The following is a 13,437-nucleotide window of genomic DNA, read 5'->3' on the forward strand; positions in this document are numbered from 1 at the left end:
AAAGCCTCAAAAGGGAGCTGGGAATGCAGAGGGTGAGTGAGAACAGGGAGAAGCTGGTGTGGGGAGCCAGGATGCGAGAAGAGACACCACAGCTCCAGCAGCCTATCCTACCAACACTGCTGGGGGGATGGAATGTCTAAGAAGGGGCTATGGCTGTGAAAGTCACTCAGTCGTGTCCAACTCTTTGCAACCCCACGAACTATACAGTCCATGGAATTCTCCAAAACTGAGATCTTTTGTCCTCTTTGAGGTTTGTTTGCTTAATCTCTTTCAAGCCAGGGGCTGGGAGGGGTGGGCAGGAGAGAGGGGACGTGGGAGGCAGGCAGGCCGCTGGGGAAAGAGACTCTGTGGGGGAAGAGTCCTAAAGAGACCCAGGCTCTGGGGATGTGGATTCCATGTTGCTGGGCCCTTCCCCTCACCTGCCAGATACTTCATACCAAAAACATTCCAGAAAGTAGACTCAGAGAGATGACTCTGAGCCCCAAGGGGGAAGTCTGGGGCCCTGGGAATATTTAGTGCCACATCAGTGCTTCCGGAATGTGAATAACCCAGACAACCATGGGGTGGGGGTGGGGGGGCGGGCGGAGGGGGCAACTTTAGGAGATGGGAAAGGGCCTTCAGAAACCAGACCAGAAAGTCTTGATCAGAATTCTCTCCACGCCCTCAGCCGTTCCCTGGAGCAAGTCCATCCAGGGACTGGGCTGTCCCTGAGTGGAAACCCCCTCACTGGGGAGCATGGAGGCTCCACTTCATGCAGTGGGGAGACCCCGTGGCACGTCAGGAGGAGCCGTCCCATCCTCCCTGGACCCCATTCAGTTGGGCTGCCTCAGACCCTTCTGGTGGGCCGGCAGGAAGGGGAAATGGCAATTCAGATGGGTAGGGAACAGCAGTCCTCTGCATGACATAGTGCCCACACCCCACTAGAGCTTCTGCTCAGCTCTGCCAGCCAGAATCTGGAGACTCACTGAGAGCCAGAGCGTGTCTGAGCTGGGAAGAATCCAGGACAGAGGGTTAGCTGAGCAGCCTTGGCATTTATAAGAGACTGGGGCTGGGGCAGGAAGCTAGGGAGCACTTAGATCTCCAGTGGAGATGAACGGTATAAGGAGTCTGGAATTTCGGAAAGAGATGTGAGTTGGAGATAGAGACTTAGTTGTTGTTAGAAAAGAATTTCTGCTTTGGGTGGAAAATCAGTTTAGTTGATCTCTGAAGTCCCTGAGTTCTAAAGATTCCTGGATTTTATTGACTAGGAAGGGCTTCCCAGGTGGCACTAGCGGTAAAGAACCTGCCTGCCAATGCAGGAGATGTAAAAGACACGGATTCGATCCCTGGGTCGGGAAGATCCCCTGGAGAAAGGCATGGCAACCAACTCCAGTATTCTTGCCTGGAGAATCCTCATGGACAAAGAAGACTGGTGGCTTGTAGTCCATGGGGTCGCACAGAGACAGACACGACTAAAGCGACAGCATGCACGCACGCATTGACTGGGGAAGTGGTTACTCTGTGGGTGATCAGTTGTTTGTGAAAGCTCGACAGTGGGGGGAGATGGGTGTTGCTGATTCAGGAAGGCGGTTTTGCCAGCATGGAACTGACTTTCTCCTCCTGAGGAAGACACAGGCTTCTCCTACGGATGGAAGGAGAAGACTGCGGGGCATCATCCTTTGTACAACTGAGTCTTCCTGTACAAGGGCTGTGCTAAAAGACCTCTCAAAACCATCCAGCCCTGAAACTTCATGACCGCACATCTTCTAAGGATTTTATAGATTTTATAAGCACATTGGAAATGCCACTCTTGGGCCAGGGCTCTGCCTCTGACATTGGCAGAGGGGAGGGGAGTTGCCTTGTACAACCCAGGCTCCAGAGAACAAGCCAGCTCCCAGATCCCCAGTTCTCTTCTGCTGTTTCAGAACTTCCTGCTTCAGATCACGGGTGAGCTTCCGCGCAGCCCTTATTTTAACAGGCCTGGTGAGTGGCTCTGATGACGCCAGAGTTGAAGGACCGACTCCAAGTGAGGGCTTTTAACCTCTCTCTACAGAGCTGCTGCCTTTAAAGAGATTTCATGCCACTGGGCAGGCAGCTTCCTCTCTGTGTTGCAAACTTCTTTCTCTTTCTCTCTCTCTCTTTTATTCTGCCTGCTTTTGGCTCTAAAATCCTCCTTACTGATTGCTTTTCATAAGAAGGTGACACTAGTGGTAAAGAACCACCTGCCAATGCAGGTTACACATAAGAGACCCAGATTGGATCCCTGGGTCAGGAAGACCCCCCTGGAGGAGGTCACAGTAACCCACTCCAGCATTCTTGCCTGGAAGATCCCACGGACAGAGGCGCCTGGCGGGGTGCAGTCCATGGGGTCGCACAGAATCGGACACAACTGAAGCCACTTAACACAGCACCCCATGTTTCTCAGGCTCTCCCCTCCTCACTCTAGCTAATTCCCTGACTCAATTTCACCCTTTCCCCTCTGGGGATGTTGAGGTCAAGTTGGGGGAATGAGTCATCCTAGAGTTGGGGAGGGGGCTTCAAGTCCATAAATGGGCAAAAAGTCTGATTTCAGGTCTCACTCTCCAGTTCCTCCGCTCCGTCACCTACCCCCACAGGAATTCCCCAGAGAAAAGGAAGCTGTTGGGAGAGGGGAGTGCCAGCTTTGACCAATGAAATTCTAGAAACAACAGTTTTTTAGGAGATAGGAGACTGACTCAGCTTCCTTAATAAACAGAAAAGCACAGTGGGATTTTCCCAGCCCGAGAGCCCAAAATCCCATTTCTGGGTGGAAGCGAGGGCCCAGCCGGTTCCACCTACTTTCTGCTCGTCCCTACTTTCCCCTCCTCGGAGGACACCAGCTCCCAGGGGTGCTGACCCAGCTCCCCAGCAGGGCTGACCACATGCCTCACCCAGCAGCAGGGGGAAGGGTGCAGTGATCTTTCAAAGCTCTCTGGCTGGATGCCGTATCAGCCTCCAGCCTGGTCTGCAGTGTCTTCCTGGTCCTTTGGCTTCCTACCGAAGCAGGTCAGCCCCTGGCATGGAGCCCCACTTCTGCTGAAGATTCCTTGGCTTGGCTCTGTCTCTAAGCCCAGTGCTCTATGAATGGAAAAGCGGTCAGCTGGGTGGCACCTGGGGAGAGCTGGCTGGTTCCTCCTCAGAGTCTCACGTGGTGGCCAGGTCCCCTTTGAGACACTTTCTCAATTCAGGGTCTAGGCCTCACATGGCTGCTCAGAAACCTTGCTAGCCACAGGCCCAGGAGACTCAGAGGCAGACTCACAAAGCTCCAGGAGATGAACAGACACAGCCAGAATGTGAGTTTGTTGGTTTGTAAGCTGCTGTCAAACCAACCAGGCCCTTGGGTTTGCTGATGAGCTTGTTCACTCTGCTGGCCCTTCCACACGAGGGGAAGCTGAGATTCAGTAGGAAGCTTACTCAGAGAGCATGGAAGCTGGGCAGAGAACACTGTGGCCATGAATGGTCTTCGTGGCTTGCCAGCCTCTCAGCCAGGACGCACCAGGCGGCTGTGTTCAGGGCACCCTCCTCCAGTATACCTCTGGAGAGCCTCCCACACACACTGCCCCAGAGACAAGCTCCCTGGCTTAGCACATTCCTCCTGTAGGCAGAGCACAGTGCAGTCACTTAGACAATCACTTTCCCAGTGCACTCACGTCAGCTCTGCTGCCCCGGGATATCACAGGATGACTCCTGAACGTGCTTTGTAAGCAACACCTCCCCAAAGAAAACGAAGGAATGGGAGAAGGTACTCAATAAATGTTTAATAAAGGGCCTCCGCCTGCTCCTGTGGCCCCAGTCCCCTAGAAAAAGGAATCTGATAGTTACATCAGTGAAAACTCATCCCCTAATAAACCCGTCAACATGTATTGAGACCTCACTTTGTTGTAAGCGCCATGGAAGACACAGAGGCAGTCAAGGTATAGTTCCCCCCACTCAAGGAATTTGTATATAATAAAGCTGAAGCCATAAAATGACACCCACAGGTGACCATGAACAGCACAGAGGTGAGTGTGCTAAGGGTGTGTGTCTGGTACAGAAAATGTGTCCAGGTTCCCCTGGACTTGGTTGTAACGGGACCACTTGTATGGATGAGGGGTAGACCACGGGCTGTCTCGGGCCCCCAGTCTTTGGTCACTAGATTGGTCAGTAAAGGAATAAGTCCTCCTAAGGTCTCACGGTGTGCAGGCCCCAAGGCAGGGTCTCGCTTGAGTCCACTCAGTAGAAACGTGAGGGCCCAGCTGTCCTTCCTCACAGTCACTAGCTGTGGTAGGAAACGAGGGTGAGGGTCAGAATGAGCAGCCGGCATCAGGCAGGGACAGCTCCCGCCTTGCCAGCCATGATTGAGGGCGGGTTGGTTCACTGACTGTGTCCTAAGAAATGCATCCACTGTTTCCTGCCTGCCGGAAGGAGTTTGCCTTCTTTAGTCTCTCGGAGCCTCAAGATGAGGCAGAATTGTCTCTCTCTCTCTCTAAGCCAGCTTGGTCTGCTTCACAGCTTGTGTGCCACTGCTAGATCCCTAGGTCCCAAATCTTTCTAGGCCCATTTTTTTTCCGTCCCTCTAGGGCACTAGGCAAGATCCAGCCTCAGTCTCCTCCCATCCCCACCACTTAGCTCAGAAATAAGAACCAGCTTGGAATCACGTTCAACCACGTGTTTGGCGTGTCATACTGTACCCACCCCAGATGAAAGTCAGGTACTGATCATCACTGAAGTCTCTGGTGTCGCTCTAGAGCACAGGTCTCAAAGGGTAGTCGGGGTCCCCTGGGGGATCCCCAAGTCCTTTCACAAGATATACAAGGTCAAACAGTTTTCATCATAACGTGAAAACATCATTTACTTTTTTACTCTCATTCTCTCATGAGTGCACAGTGGAATTTTCCAGAAGCTTCACGGTGTGTGATATTATAGCAGACTGAATGCTGAGGAGGTACAAGAATCCAGTTCTGCACAATGTGAACATACTTAATACTATTGAACTGCAAACTTAAGACAGTTAAGATGGTAAATTTTATGTATTTTGTTACTGCAATTAAATTTTTTAATTAAAAAAATCTATCTGTTTTTCATTAAGCCAACCATTAAAAACATTTGCAAAAGCGTAGAACAATGCTACTCTTCTCACTAATTTTTTTGTTTTGAAAAATACAGCTTTTTTTTGTAAAAAGAGTTTTGTATATATAAACGTGTAGTGAGTTATTACCATTGCTTTTTTAGACTGTTCTTTTAAAATAAATAAATACTTTCAAATTTATGTTTTAATTGATAATATGGTAAACATCATTTCACCCACATAAAAGCTCTTTGAGTGTCCTCAATACTAAGTGTTAAGAGACTTAAAAACTGCTGCTCTACCAATAAGGAGGATAGCAGGTAGGGTTGCCAGACAAAATACAGGATTCTGTTAAGTTTGAATTTCAATTAAACAATGAATAATTCTGTAGTGTAATATTACCTAAAACATACTAAACTAAAAAAGTATGTATTATTTATCTGAAATTCAAATTTAAATGGGCATTCTATATTTTTATTTGCTTATCTGGCAACCCTGACAGCAGGAAAGATTTCGGTTAGACTGAGAACTTGAATCAGATTTTGGGATCCTGACCCAGAAATGGATGGAGAATTTCTGACAACTTTTAACAAAAACGAATGGGCCTGAGGGCCCTAAATGCTTAAGGTTGGAGGTGCCAGCCTAGAGGGGTTGCGGAGCACCAAAGATCTTCCCTGAGCTGGCCTGAGGTTCACTCACCCTCCAGGAGGAAACCTAGGCAGCTGGAGGATGAACAAAAGCAAAGGAAAGTGAAACCCAGCATAGTGTTGTTGTTAAAAGCAGGAAATGACGCTGGGCCGGTGAAGGCTGGGTGGGGGCAGGTGAGGTCTCTGGAGGATGTCAAAAACAGGAGGCAGTGAGGTCGGTTAGCTCTGCTAAAAATAGCTGTGGCTGCCACAGGGGTGAGCTCTGTCAGGAAGCCAGGGGTGAACCTTCGTGTCTAGGTGTGGCTGTGCAGAAGTGCAGCTGGGGTGGTTGGGGTGTCAGGCCAGGTGGCAGGAAAGCCCAGGAGGCATATTTGGGGCTAGAAATAAATAGAGACAAAGACTTAAGTCTCAGCAGCAGCCCAGGGGAGAAAGGCCCACCCCTCCAGCTAAGAGCATGGAGGCCAATGACAGGTTCCTCCTCCCATCAGCATGGGGAAACTTGAAGAAGCTCGTTCCATAAAGAGACGTAAGGGTGCCCCAGAGATAAGACTAGTGGGGAGGTTACAATGCTTTTTTTTTTTTTTAATGGCCTCTAACTATGTAACTGAGCATCTACTGTGTACTTGGCATTGTATCCAGCCTTGAGGATATCAGTTTGGATAAAATGTGATTCCTGCCCTCCAGAGCAGTGGAGAAGTCCAGTAGAGAAAACAGATGTATAAAACCGACATGAATTTATGAATTCATTGTGCTAAGAGTCACCCACCCCCTGCAAACCTGGGCCTCTGCCTCAGCAACCACCAGCCCAGGCCAGGCTGCACCTCAGCTGAGGATGGAGAACCGCCCAGAGGCCTGCAGAGCAATGCTCCAAGTTCCAGACTCTTTCTCTCCCCACACAATCTCTGCCGATTGTTTGGAGCAAAGGAAAATAATCCCAGTTTGGGGAAAGACATAAAAATGACAGTTTTCTTTCTTGAACCTTCTCCCTCACCCCATGCCAGCCTGGGAAAAACAGTTAGATGCTTCTTGAGAGGGTTTCTAAAGGCCATTACTGGCTTCTGATTAAAGGGGTGTGTGTGAGCAGGTCTGGCCTTCTTTGACCCTGGAGGTTTAGGACCCAACTTGAAGTCATGCAACAGGTAGAGACAAAAGACAGTTCGTTGTTTCTGGTGTCTAGTTTACTGAATAAACATGGATTGAGTCCCTGTTGCCAGGGGCCAGGGGAGATGCTGAGTCCAGAGTCCTGGCCTGCTAGGGACATGGCCATTACAGGGGTCAGTTAGTGACCAGACAGTGCCTGAGGAGGGTGTGAACACAGGGCTAGAGCAAGCCCTGCATCACAGGCAAGGGGCGAAAGCTTCTTGCAGGGAGTGAGCTGGGTGTTGCAGGCTGAGGAGTTTTCTGGGTCAAGTAGAGGTGTTTTAGGGGAGCCGGGATTTCTTGACAACTTAAAACTGACCTCAAATAGTTGTCTGGTGCCTATATGCAAACCTTAGTCCCTCGGGTATTCTCTGGGTCCTGACTCCCACTCCCTCCCGGGCCCATTTTATCTGCCCAGGTGTCTGTACCCCAGGGAGAGGCAGGGTCCAAAGGCTCTTTCCCAGTCCAGCGGGTTCCTGGGGTTCGGGCTCCAGGCCTGGTTTCTGCCCTTGCCTCTCTTCTCCCACAGGCCACAGCCTGGCGCTGCTTTGCCAGCATGGAGGCTGTGAGAAGCACCACTCAGCATGGAGGCAGCTGGGCATGTCTTCCCGAGCGGCGGTGGGAGCCCGCTGGGCCCGTCAGGACCAGTCAGGACCAGTCGCCCCTGTGGCCAAGGGCAGCCACTTCTCTGTTGTGTCTTCCCCGCTGGCGGACAGACTGTGTGGGCTCTTCTGAGGCCCCGTGTGAGTCGCAGAGTGTTGACTCTGCCCAGATTGTCTACATGACCTTGGTCAAGTCCCTGGACCTTGACCTCCTATTTGTTCAATTGTAATCTGTACTCTGGGCTTCCCAGGTGGCACCAGTGGTAAAGAACCCGCCTGCCCATGCAGGAGACATGGAATATGGGTTTGATCCCTGGGTCAGGAATATCCCCTGCAGGAGGAAATGGAAACCCACACCAGTATTCTTGCCTGGAGAATCCCGGGGACAGAGGAGCCTGGTGGGCTATGGTCCATAGGGTCACAAAGAATCGGATACTACTGAAGCAACTTAGCACGCAATCTGTACTCTAGGGTCTGTCTGAGGCAATATGTGTGAACATGCTTTGTGAGCTACAAAGCACAGCACTGGTGTGAGAGTCTATTAACTTGTGGGAACCCTCAGACCCCACAGTTAGAACAGGAAGGCTATCTCAGAGTTTATTTTTCAGGCATGGGGATTCCTAACCCAGGATCCAGATGTTCTTCAGGGAGTCCTGGTGTCATTTGCAGGGTTTTCTGAGAAGGTACATTTTCTGGAAAGAGGGTGCCGAGTTTTTCATCAGACCCTCAAGAGAGTCCACAATGAAGATCTGTTGAGAGCCACTGCCTGAGCCTTGGGCTTCATCCCTGGGGATACTCTGCCAGGGAACCCTGACCCAGAAAGGCAGAGTGGCCTCCAAACTGTCGGAGGCCACAGTCATGCAGGCTGGCTGACCTGTGTGCCCACTCAACATGGACATGGCTAAACAGCCACATGAGTCCAAAATCGCCAAAGAGGTGTCTGCTGACCCCAAGTTCAATGCAGATCAGCAAGATGATAGAGCTCATGGGATCTACATCATGCCAAAATTTAGGAGGCAATGATTCTTATTATTCTCTGTGCTGGCCTGATTTCGGCTGGAAAGTGAAGTCCCATTCTAGAGACCATGTTACAAGAAAAAAGCAGATAAATGGAAATGATTCCAGAGGACATAGGCCAAGGTGTCAAAATGTTTTAAATCCAGTCTTCTAGAAGGAATGACTTTGGTTGAGAGCAAAGAGTTACAAGTAGAGGAAGACTGGGAGTGGATATTAAATTCTTAAAATCTTATCTAGTGGATTCTATAGGGAAGCAGATAGAAACTCAGCAAAAGGAAATATTTTCTAACAGTGAGCTCAGTCCTTCAGGGAGTAGACAGACTGGAACTCTCCACTGCCCCACATATGTGGTCTCGCAGAAGAGAATAAATTGCGGGGTCCAAGCTCTATCCCAGAAGAAGAGACAATGACCACTCCTCCTCTGGGATTCAGGGAGAGTTGGTGTCGCCTTGTAGAGGCGAGAAGGGGCAGGGCAGGGAAGAGCAGGCCAGATCTGGGACCCTGTGTCTGCTTTCACAAATGAATTCTTCTCTAACTGCCTGGATCCGCTGCGGTCGAACTCCTCCCTCCACGGACCCTGATGTTCTGCACAGGGCGGGACCCAGGGCTGGGTGAGGAGAGAGGAAGGAACTAGTCTCCAGCCCCCTTGACAGACAGGCTGGGATGTCCTGGGCCAGGCCAGGGGGTGGGGATGGAAGATGGCTCATTGGTGAGTCACTCTGGCTATTGTCTGCTCCTGCTCCCTCTGGGGGAGGGTGGCTGGGGCAGACAAGGCTTCTGGCCAGCTGGGCCTGTGAGGACAGGTCTCTCACTCCTGGCCTCACAGCTCCAGGGCCCCTCCTCACCCACCACCCAGCAGGGCAGGGCCCTGGACGCCTGTTGAGGGGAGTGTGCCCACCTCTGCCACTCTTCACTAAGGGCAGGGGGCGGGGCTCACACAGGGCAGCCCAGGGGTGCAGCTTCGCCCCGTCTGGCACAGCCGAGGAAGCTAGTGGGCGTGCCCCCTCTCTGGTGACCACACCTGAGCCTGCTGGGCGCGCCCTCTCCACCACACCCATCCCAAACCTCCTTCCAAACTTGCTCTCATCAAGCAGGCCTGTTGAGCACCGTGCCCCGCCTCAGGGCCACGGGGGAGCCCAGGGTGAGCGAGGTAACCCTCACGAGGGCCTGGTCTGCTCTGAGGGGCAGGCAGGCCTCTCACCTCCAGGCGAGTCTGGGTCCCTAAGGCCTCCTGGGGTTGGAGGTCGAGGAAGCGCAGAATGTCGGGCTGTCAGAGTTGTCATATGTTCGGAGACACTGAGGCCCTCAGAGAGCAGACGCAAGCAGCAGGCTGCCCAGTCTGCTACAGGGGGGCTGCTGTCCTCCCGGCCCGGGCAGCCTCTGACTGGGGAAAAGCCTGAGGGGTGGGGCCACCGTACAGCTCCGCTGCTGTCATCCTTGCTTCTCTGCTTCTCTGTGGGCCCATTTGAAGGTGCTCCAAGGGGCAAAAGAGAGGGGTGGCCTGTGGGGACAGCAGCGTGGGCCCTGGAGCCAGACACACGAGGTCAGAACCCTGGTCCCTGCTACCTCCTACCAGTGGGAACTTGAGCCGTGTCTAGGCCTCATTGAGCCTCAGTTTTCTCATCTGCAAAATGACAATTGCTTAGCATCTCGAAATGCAGAATGTATTTCAGCACACATCTAGCGTCTCACGGAACTGTCACAGTAACCATTTGAGGTGGACGCTGTCTCCAACCTTCAGATGAGAAAACTGAGGCTCAGAGGTCACATCCACCGTCAGGATCTTGGGAACTCCATGAGCGGTAGAGCTGGGACATCACTCGCGAAGGTTTGATCCCAGGGCCTGCACTCTGGGCCGCCCCACTATTCTGCTACTGCACCCCCAGGATGGCTGGGAGAGATGACGGGGCAAGTGAGGGAAAGGCAGTAGCACCCCCGCCCCAGGCCCTGAATATGTGTCGCGGGGCGCAGAGCCGGGTGAGGGAAGAGGAGAAAGGGGCTTCTGGGTCCAAAGCAGGGGCCACTGAGAGAGCGCTGGGTCCAGGGCCGGCGGCACTTCCGGTTAGTGGTAGGCAGGCGCCGGAAGTCTTCTAGAGGCAAAGCCCGTGCAATGGCGGCCCTCAGGTTAAAGAGGCCTTTCCGTGTTCCTGAGACTGGGGCGGAGGGAAACCAGACTCGGGAGCCACGTGTGCCAAGCTGCCCCCAGGGCTTTCCTCCAGGAAAGGACATTTTTACTCTCTGTGCCCTCATGCTGTTTGCACTTTTTACACCAACTGTGCATTATTTGAATTTTCTTTTAAAGAAAGAATAAAGGCTAGAAAGACGTATGTCGAATGCTAACAGTGGGTGGACAGCATCTTGTGTTTTGGAGTTTTCTCCAATTTTCTACAACAAACGTGTATTAATAATCTTCAGGAAATGCTATTTAAATGAGATTATACGTGTAGTGTCTAGAGCAGCACCCCTGCCATGATGGAAATGTGCTCTCTCCGGGCTGCCCGGTATGGCAGGCACAGGCCGCATGTGGCTCCTGAGATTTGAAATGTGGCCAGTGCAGCTGAGGAAATGAATTTTTAATTTTACCAAATTTTTATTAATTTACATTTAACTTAAATAGGCCTGGCTTTTGAGGGTTCAGTAAGACAGACAATGGATGATGCTGCTGGGCTTCGAAGTAAGCTTTCTGCCCTATCCCCATGTGAACCCCTTCTGACAAGGGCCTTCTTCCCACCTTCTCTCTCCTGCCTGTCTGCAGCGCTTCCTCTAGTCAAGGTGGAGTCTGGACCCCCTCTGCCTCCCTAAACCACCTAACTTTCCTTCTTCTACCCTATACAGAGTACAAGCGTTCCTCAGTCAGACCCTTCCAGGTGTGTGTGTCATCTGCAGTGAGAGCCCAGACTCAGCTGCACCTCACTGTGGCCATCTCAAACAAGTCACTACCCCTTTCTGGGCCTCAGTTTCCACACCTGTATAATGGGACCATTGGCCAGAGATTTCATGAAGGCCTCACAGCCCTTCACTTAGCTGCTGAAGTCACAGGCTGGGATCACTGGGCATGGCCAGGAGTACTGGGCACTGCCAGGCAAGAGGGACTTGGGTGACAGAAAGGACTGTCTTGCTGGAAGGCTTCCGAAGCATGGGTGAAACGTATGTGACGAAAGGTGTGTCATCAAGGGATGAGAACTTTGCTAACCCAGCTCTCCTCTGGCAGCTAGATGCTCTTTCTTAGATCATAGCTTCATTGTAGCAGTTGCCATGCTCTATTGTCGTTTACCTATTTTTATCTCTGTCTTTCTGGATAGATTTTGAGATGTTCAAAGGGAAAGAGTTTTTCTAGTTCACCTCAGTATCCTCCGTCTCTGACATAAAGACATCCAGTGAACAGACGAATACATTATCTCTTTGGATCTTTCCTAGCCTTTTCCTTCTGGGGTTGGCAATAAGCTCTGTGCCTCAAAGGACTCCAGCTGGGGAAAAATAGAAAGTCAATGAAATTTGTAGAAAAAAAATTTTCCCTTTCTTCCTCCTTGAAAATGTTTTTTCTTCAATGTCTCAAACCCTAACCTTTTCTTTCTCTGGCAGAGTAAAGAAAAATGCGATATTAATCAGCCATTAAAAAGAGTGCTCTGTGGATAAACTAATTCATACTAACATGTGAAGGGCTCAAGGTTTACTCCTGCTGGGGCACCTGCATTTGTACATGTAACAAGCAACACTTAAGATGACTGTGGGTATCAGGTTTCAGTTACAGGCAGTGGCATTGTCAGCAAGCCTGGGTTTGTCCTGGGGCTGCCATTCACCAGCTGTGTCCATGAGTAAGTTCCCCTCACCCTTCTGAGGCTCAGTTTGCTATCTGTAAGTGGAGTTTTATGACATCTCTCTAGTCACCCTCTAGGGTTATGATGGAGATAAAATTAATCCATGCACACAAAAAGCATTGTGAGCTGTGAGTTCTTGGCTAAGAAAAGGGATTGATATTGCCATGGTTTTGGGCCAGGGTGGGGCCTCCCCACGCCCTCAAAATCATACCTGAGCAGACAACGGCAGTGCATGGAAGGCACCTCCTTTTTGATCTTATAGCTACCAAGAGGAGAAGAAAACCCTGGCATCTCTCTCATCTTTATCCCCACCACCAGGGGAAGGTGAGAGGGAGGCCAGGAGAGACTTCAGGGCCAACCTGGCTCTCCCATGCACCTTCAGATGCCTCCCACCCACCCTGGGCATCAGCAGTTAGGACCCCAGGGCTATAGCACTAGTCTCCTGACTTCTGTCTGCGTGCATTCCTGCTCACAGACCTCGCCAAACCAGCCCTCACCTCCACCACTTGAATCTCTTTCACAGAGACACATTCTGAATCTCCCAGACTCACCAGCCTTGTCAATTTCTCCATCCTAAATTCTCCATTTGTGTGAAGATAGGGACCCTAAGGCCCAGAAAGGTTGCGTGATCTTCCCAGTACCATACATCATAGTTGAATGTGAGCCTCTAAGTTCCTAGTTTTCCAGATTGTCCCAGCTCTTCCTGCCTTATCTCCCCAAACTCCCCACGCCTTCCCTCTCACTTCCAAGCACAGACAACCCCTCTGAGACCCCCAAGCCTCAGAAGTTCTGGAGTGGGGTTCTCTTTCCCTCTTTCTGCTCCTTCTCCCTGGAGTAGCCTTAGAAGCCTCTTTCCCAGGTGGTCTGTCCTCTGGGGTGAGGGCTGGGCAATATGATGCCTGAAATCCTGCATATTCCCTCAAGCCTTCCAGTGATGCCTCTGCCTCACCTGTGAAACTGGGACCTGACTGAAACCATCTGCTATAGGACACTCCCCCTGCTTGCCTCTTGCCTGACGTGTGTTCTTGCCCTTTGTTTGTCCCGTGTTCTGAGAACCCTCTCCAAAGGTCCCCATCAGAGTAGAGCTCTTGCTCCCTGGACCCCCCCACCCCTACCCCCACCTCTGCTGCAGCATTTATCTCTTCCTGCCTCTGTGTATGTGTGTGTGT

Source organism: Giraffa tippelskirchi, chromosome 5, assembly GCF_054371585.1.
Source record: "Giraffa tippelskirchi isolate mGirTip1 chromosome 5, T2T-mGirTip1v1.2.pri, whole genome shotgun sequence".
NCBI classification, from domain to species: domain Eukaryota; kingdom Metazoa; phylum Chordata; class Mammalia; order Artiodactyla; family Giraffidae; genus Giraffa; species Giraffa tippelskirchi.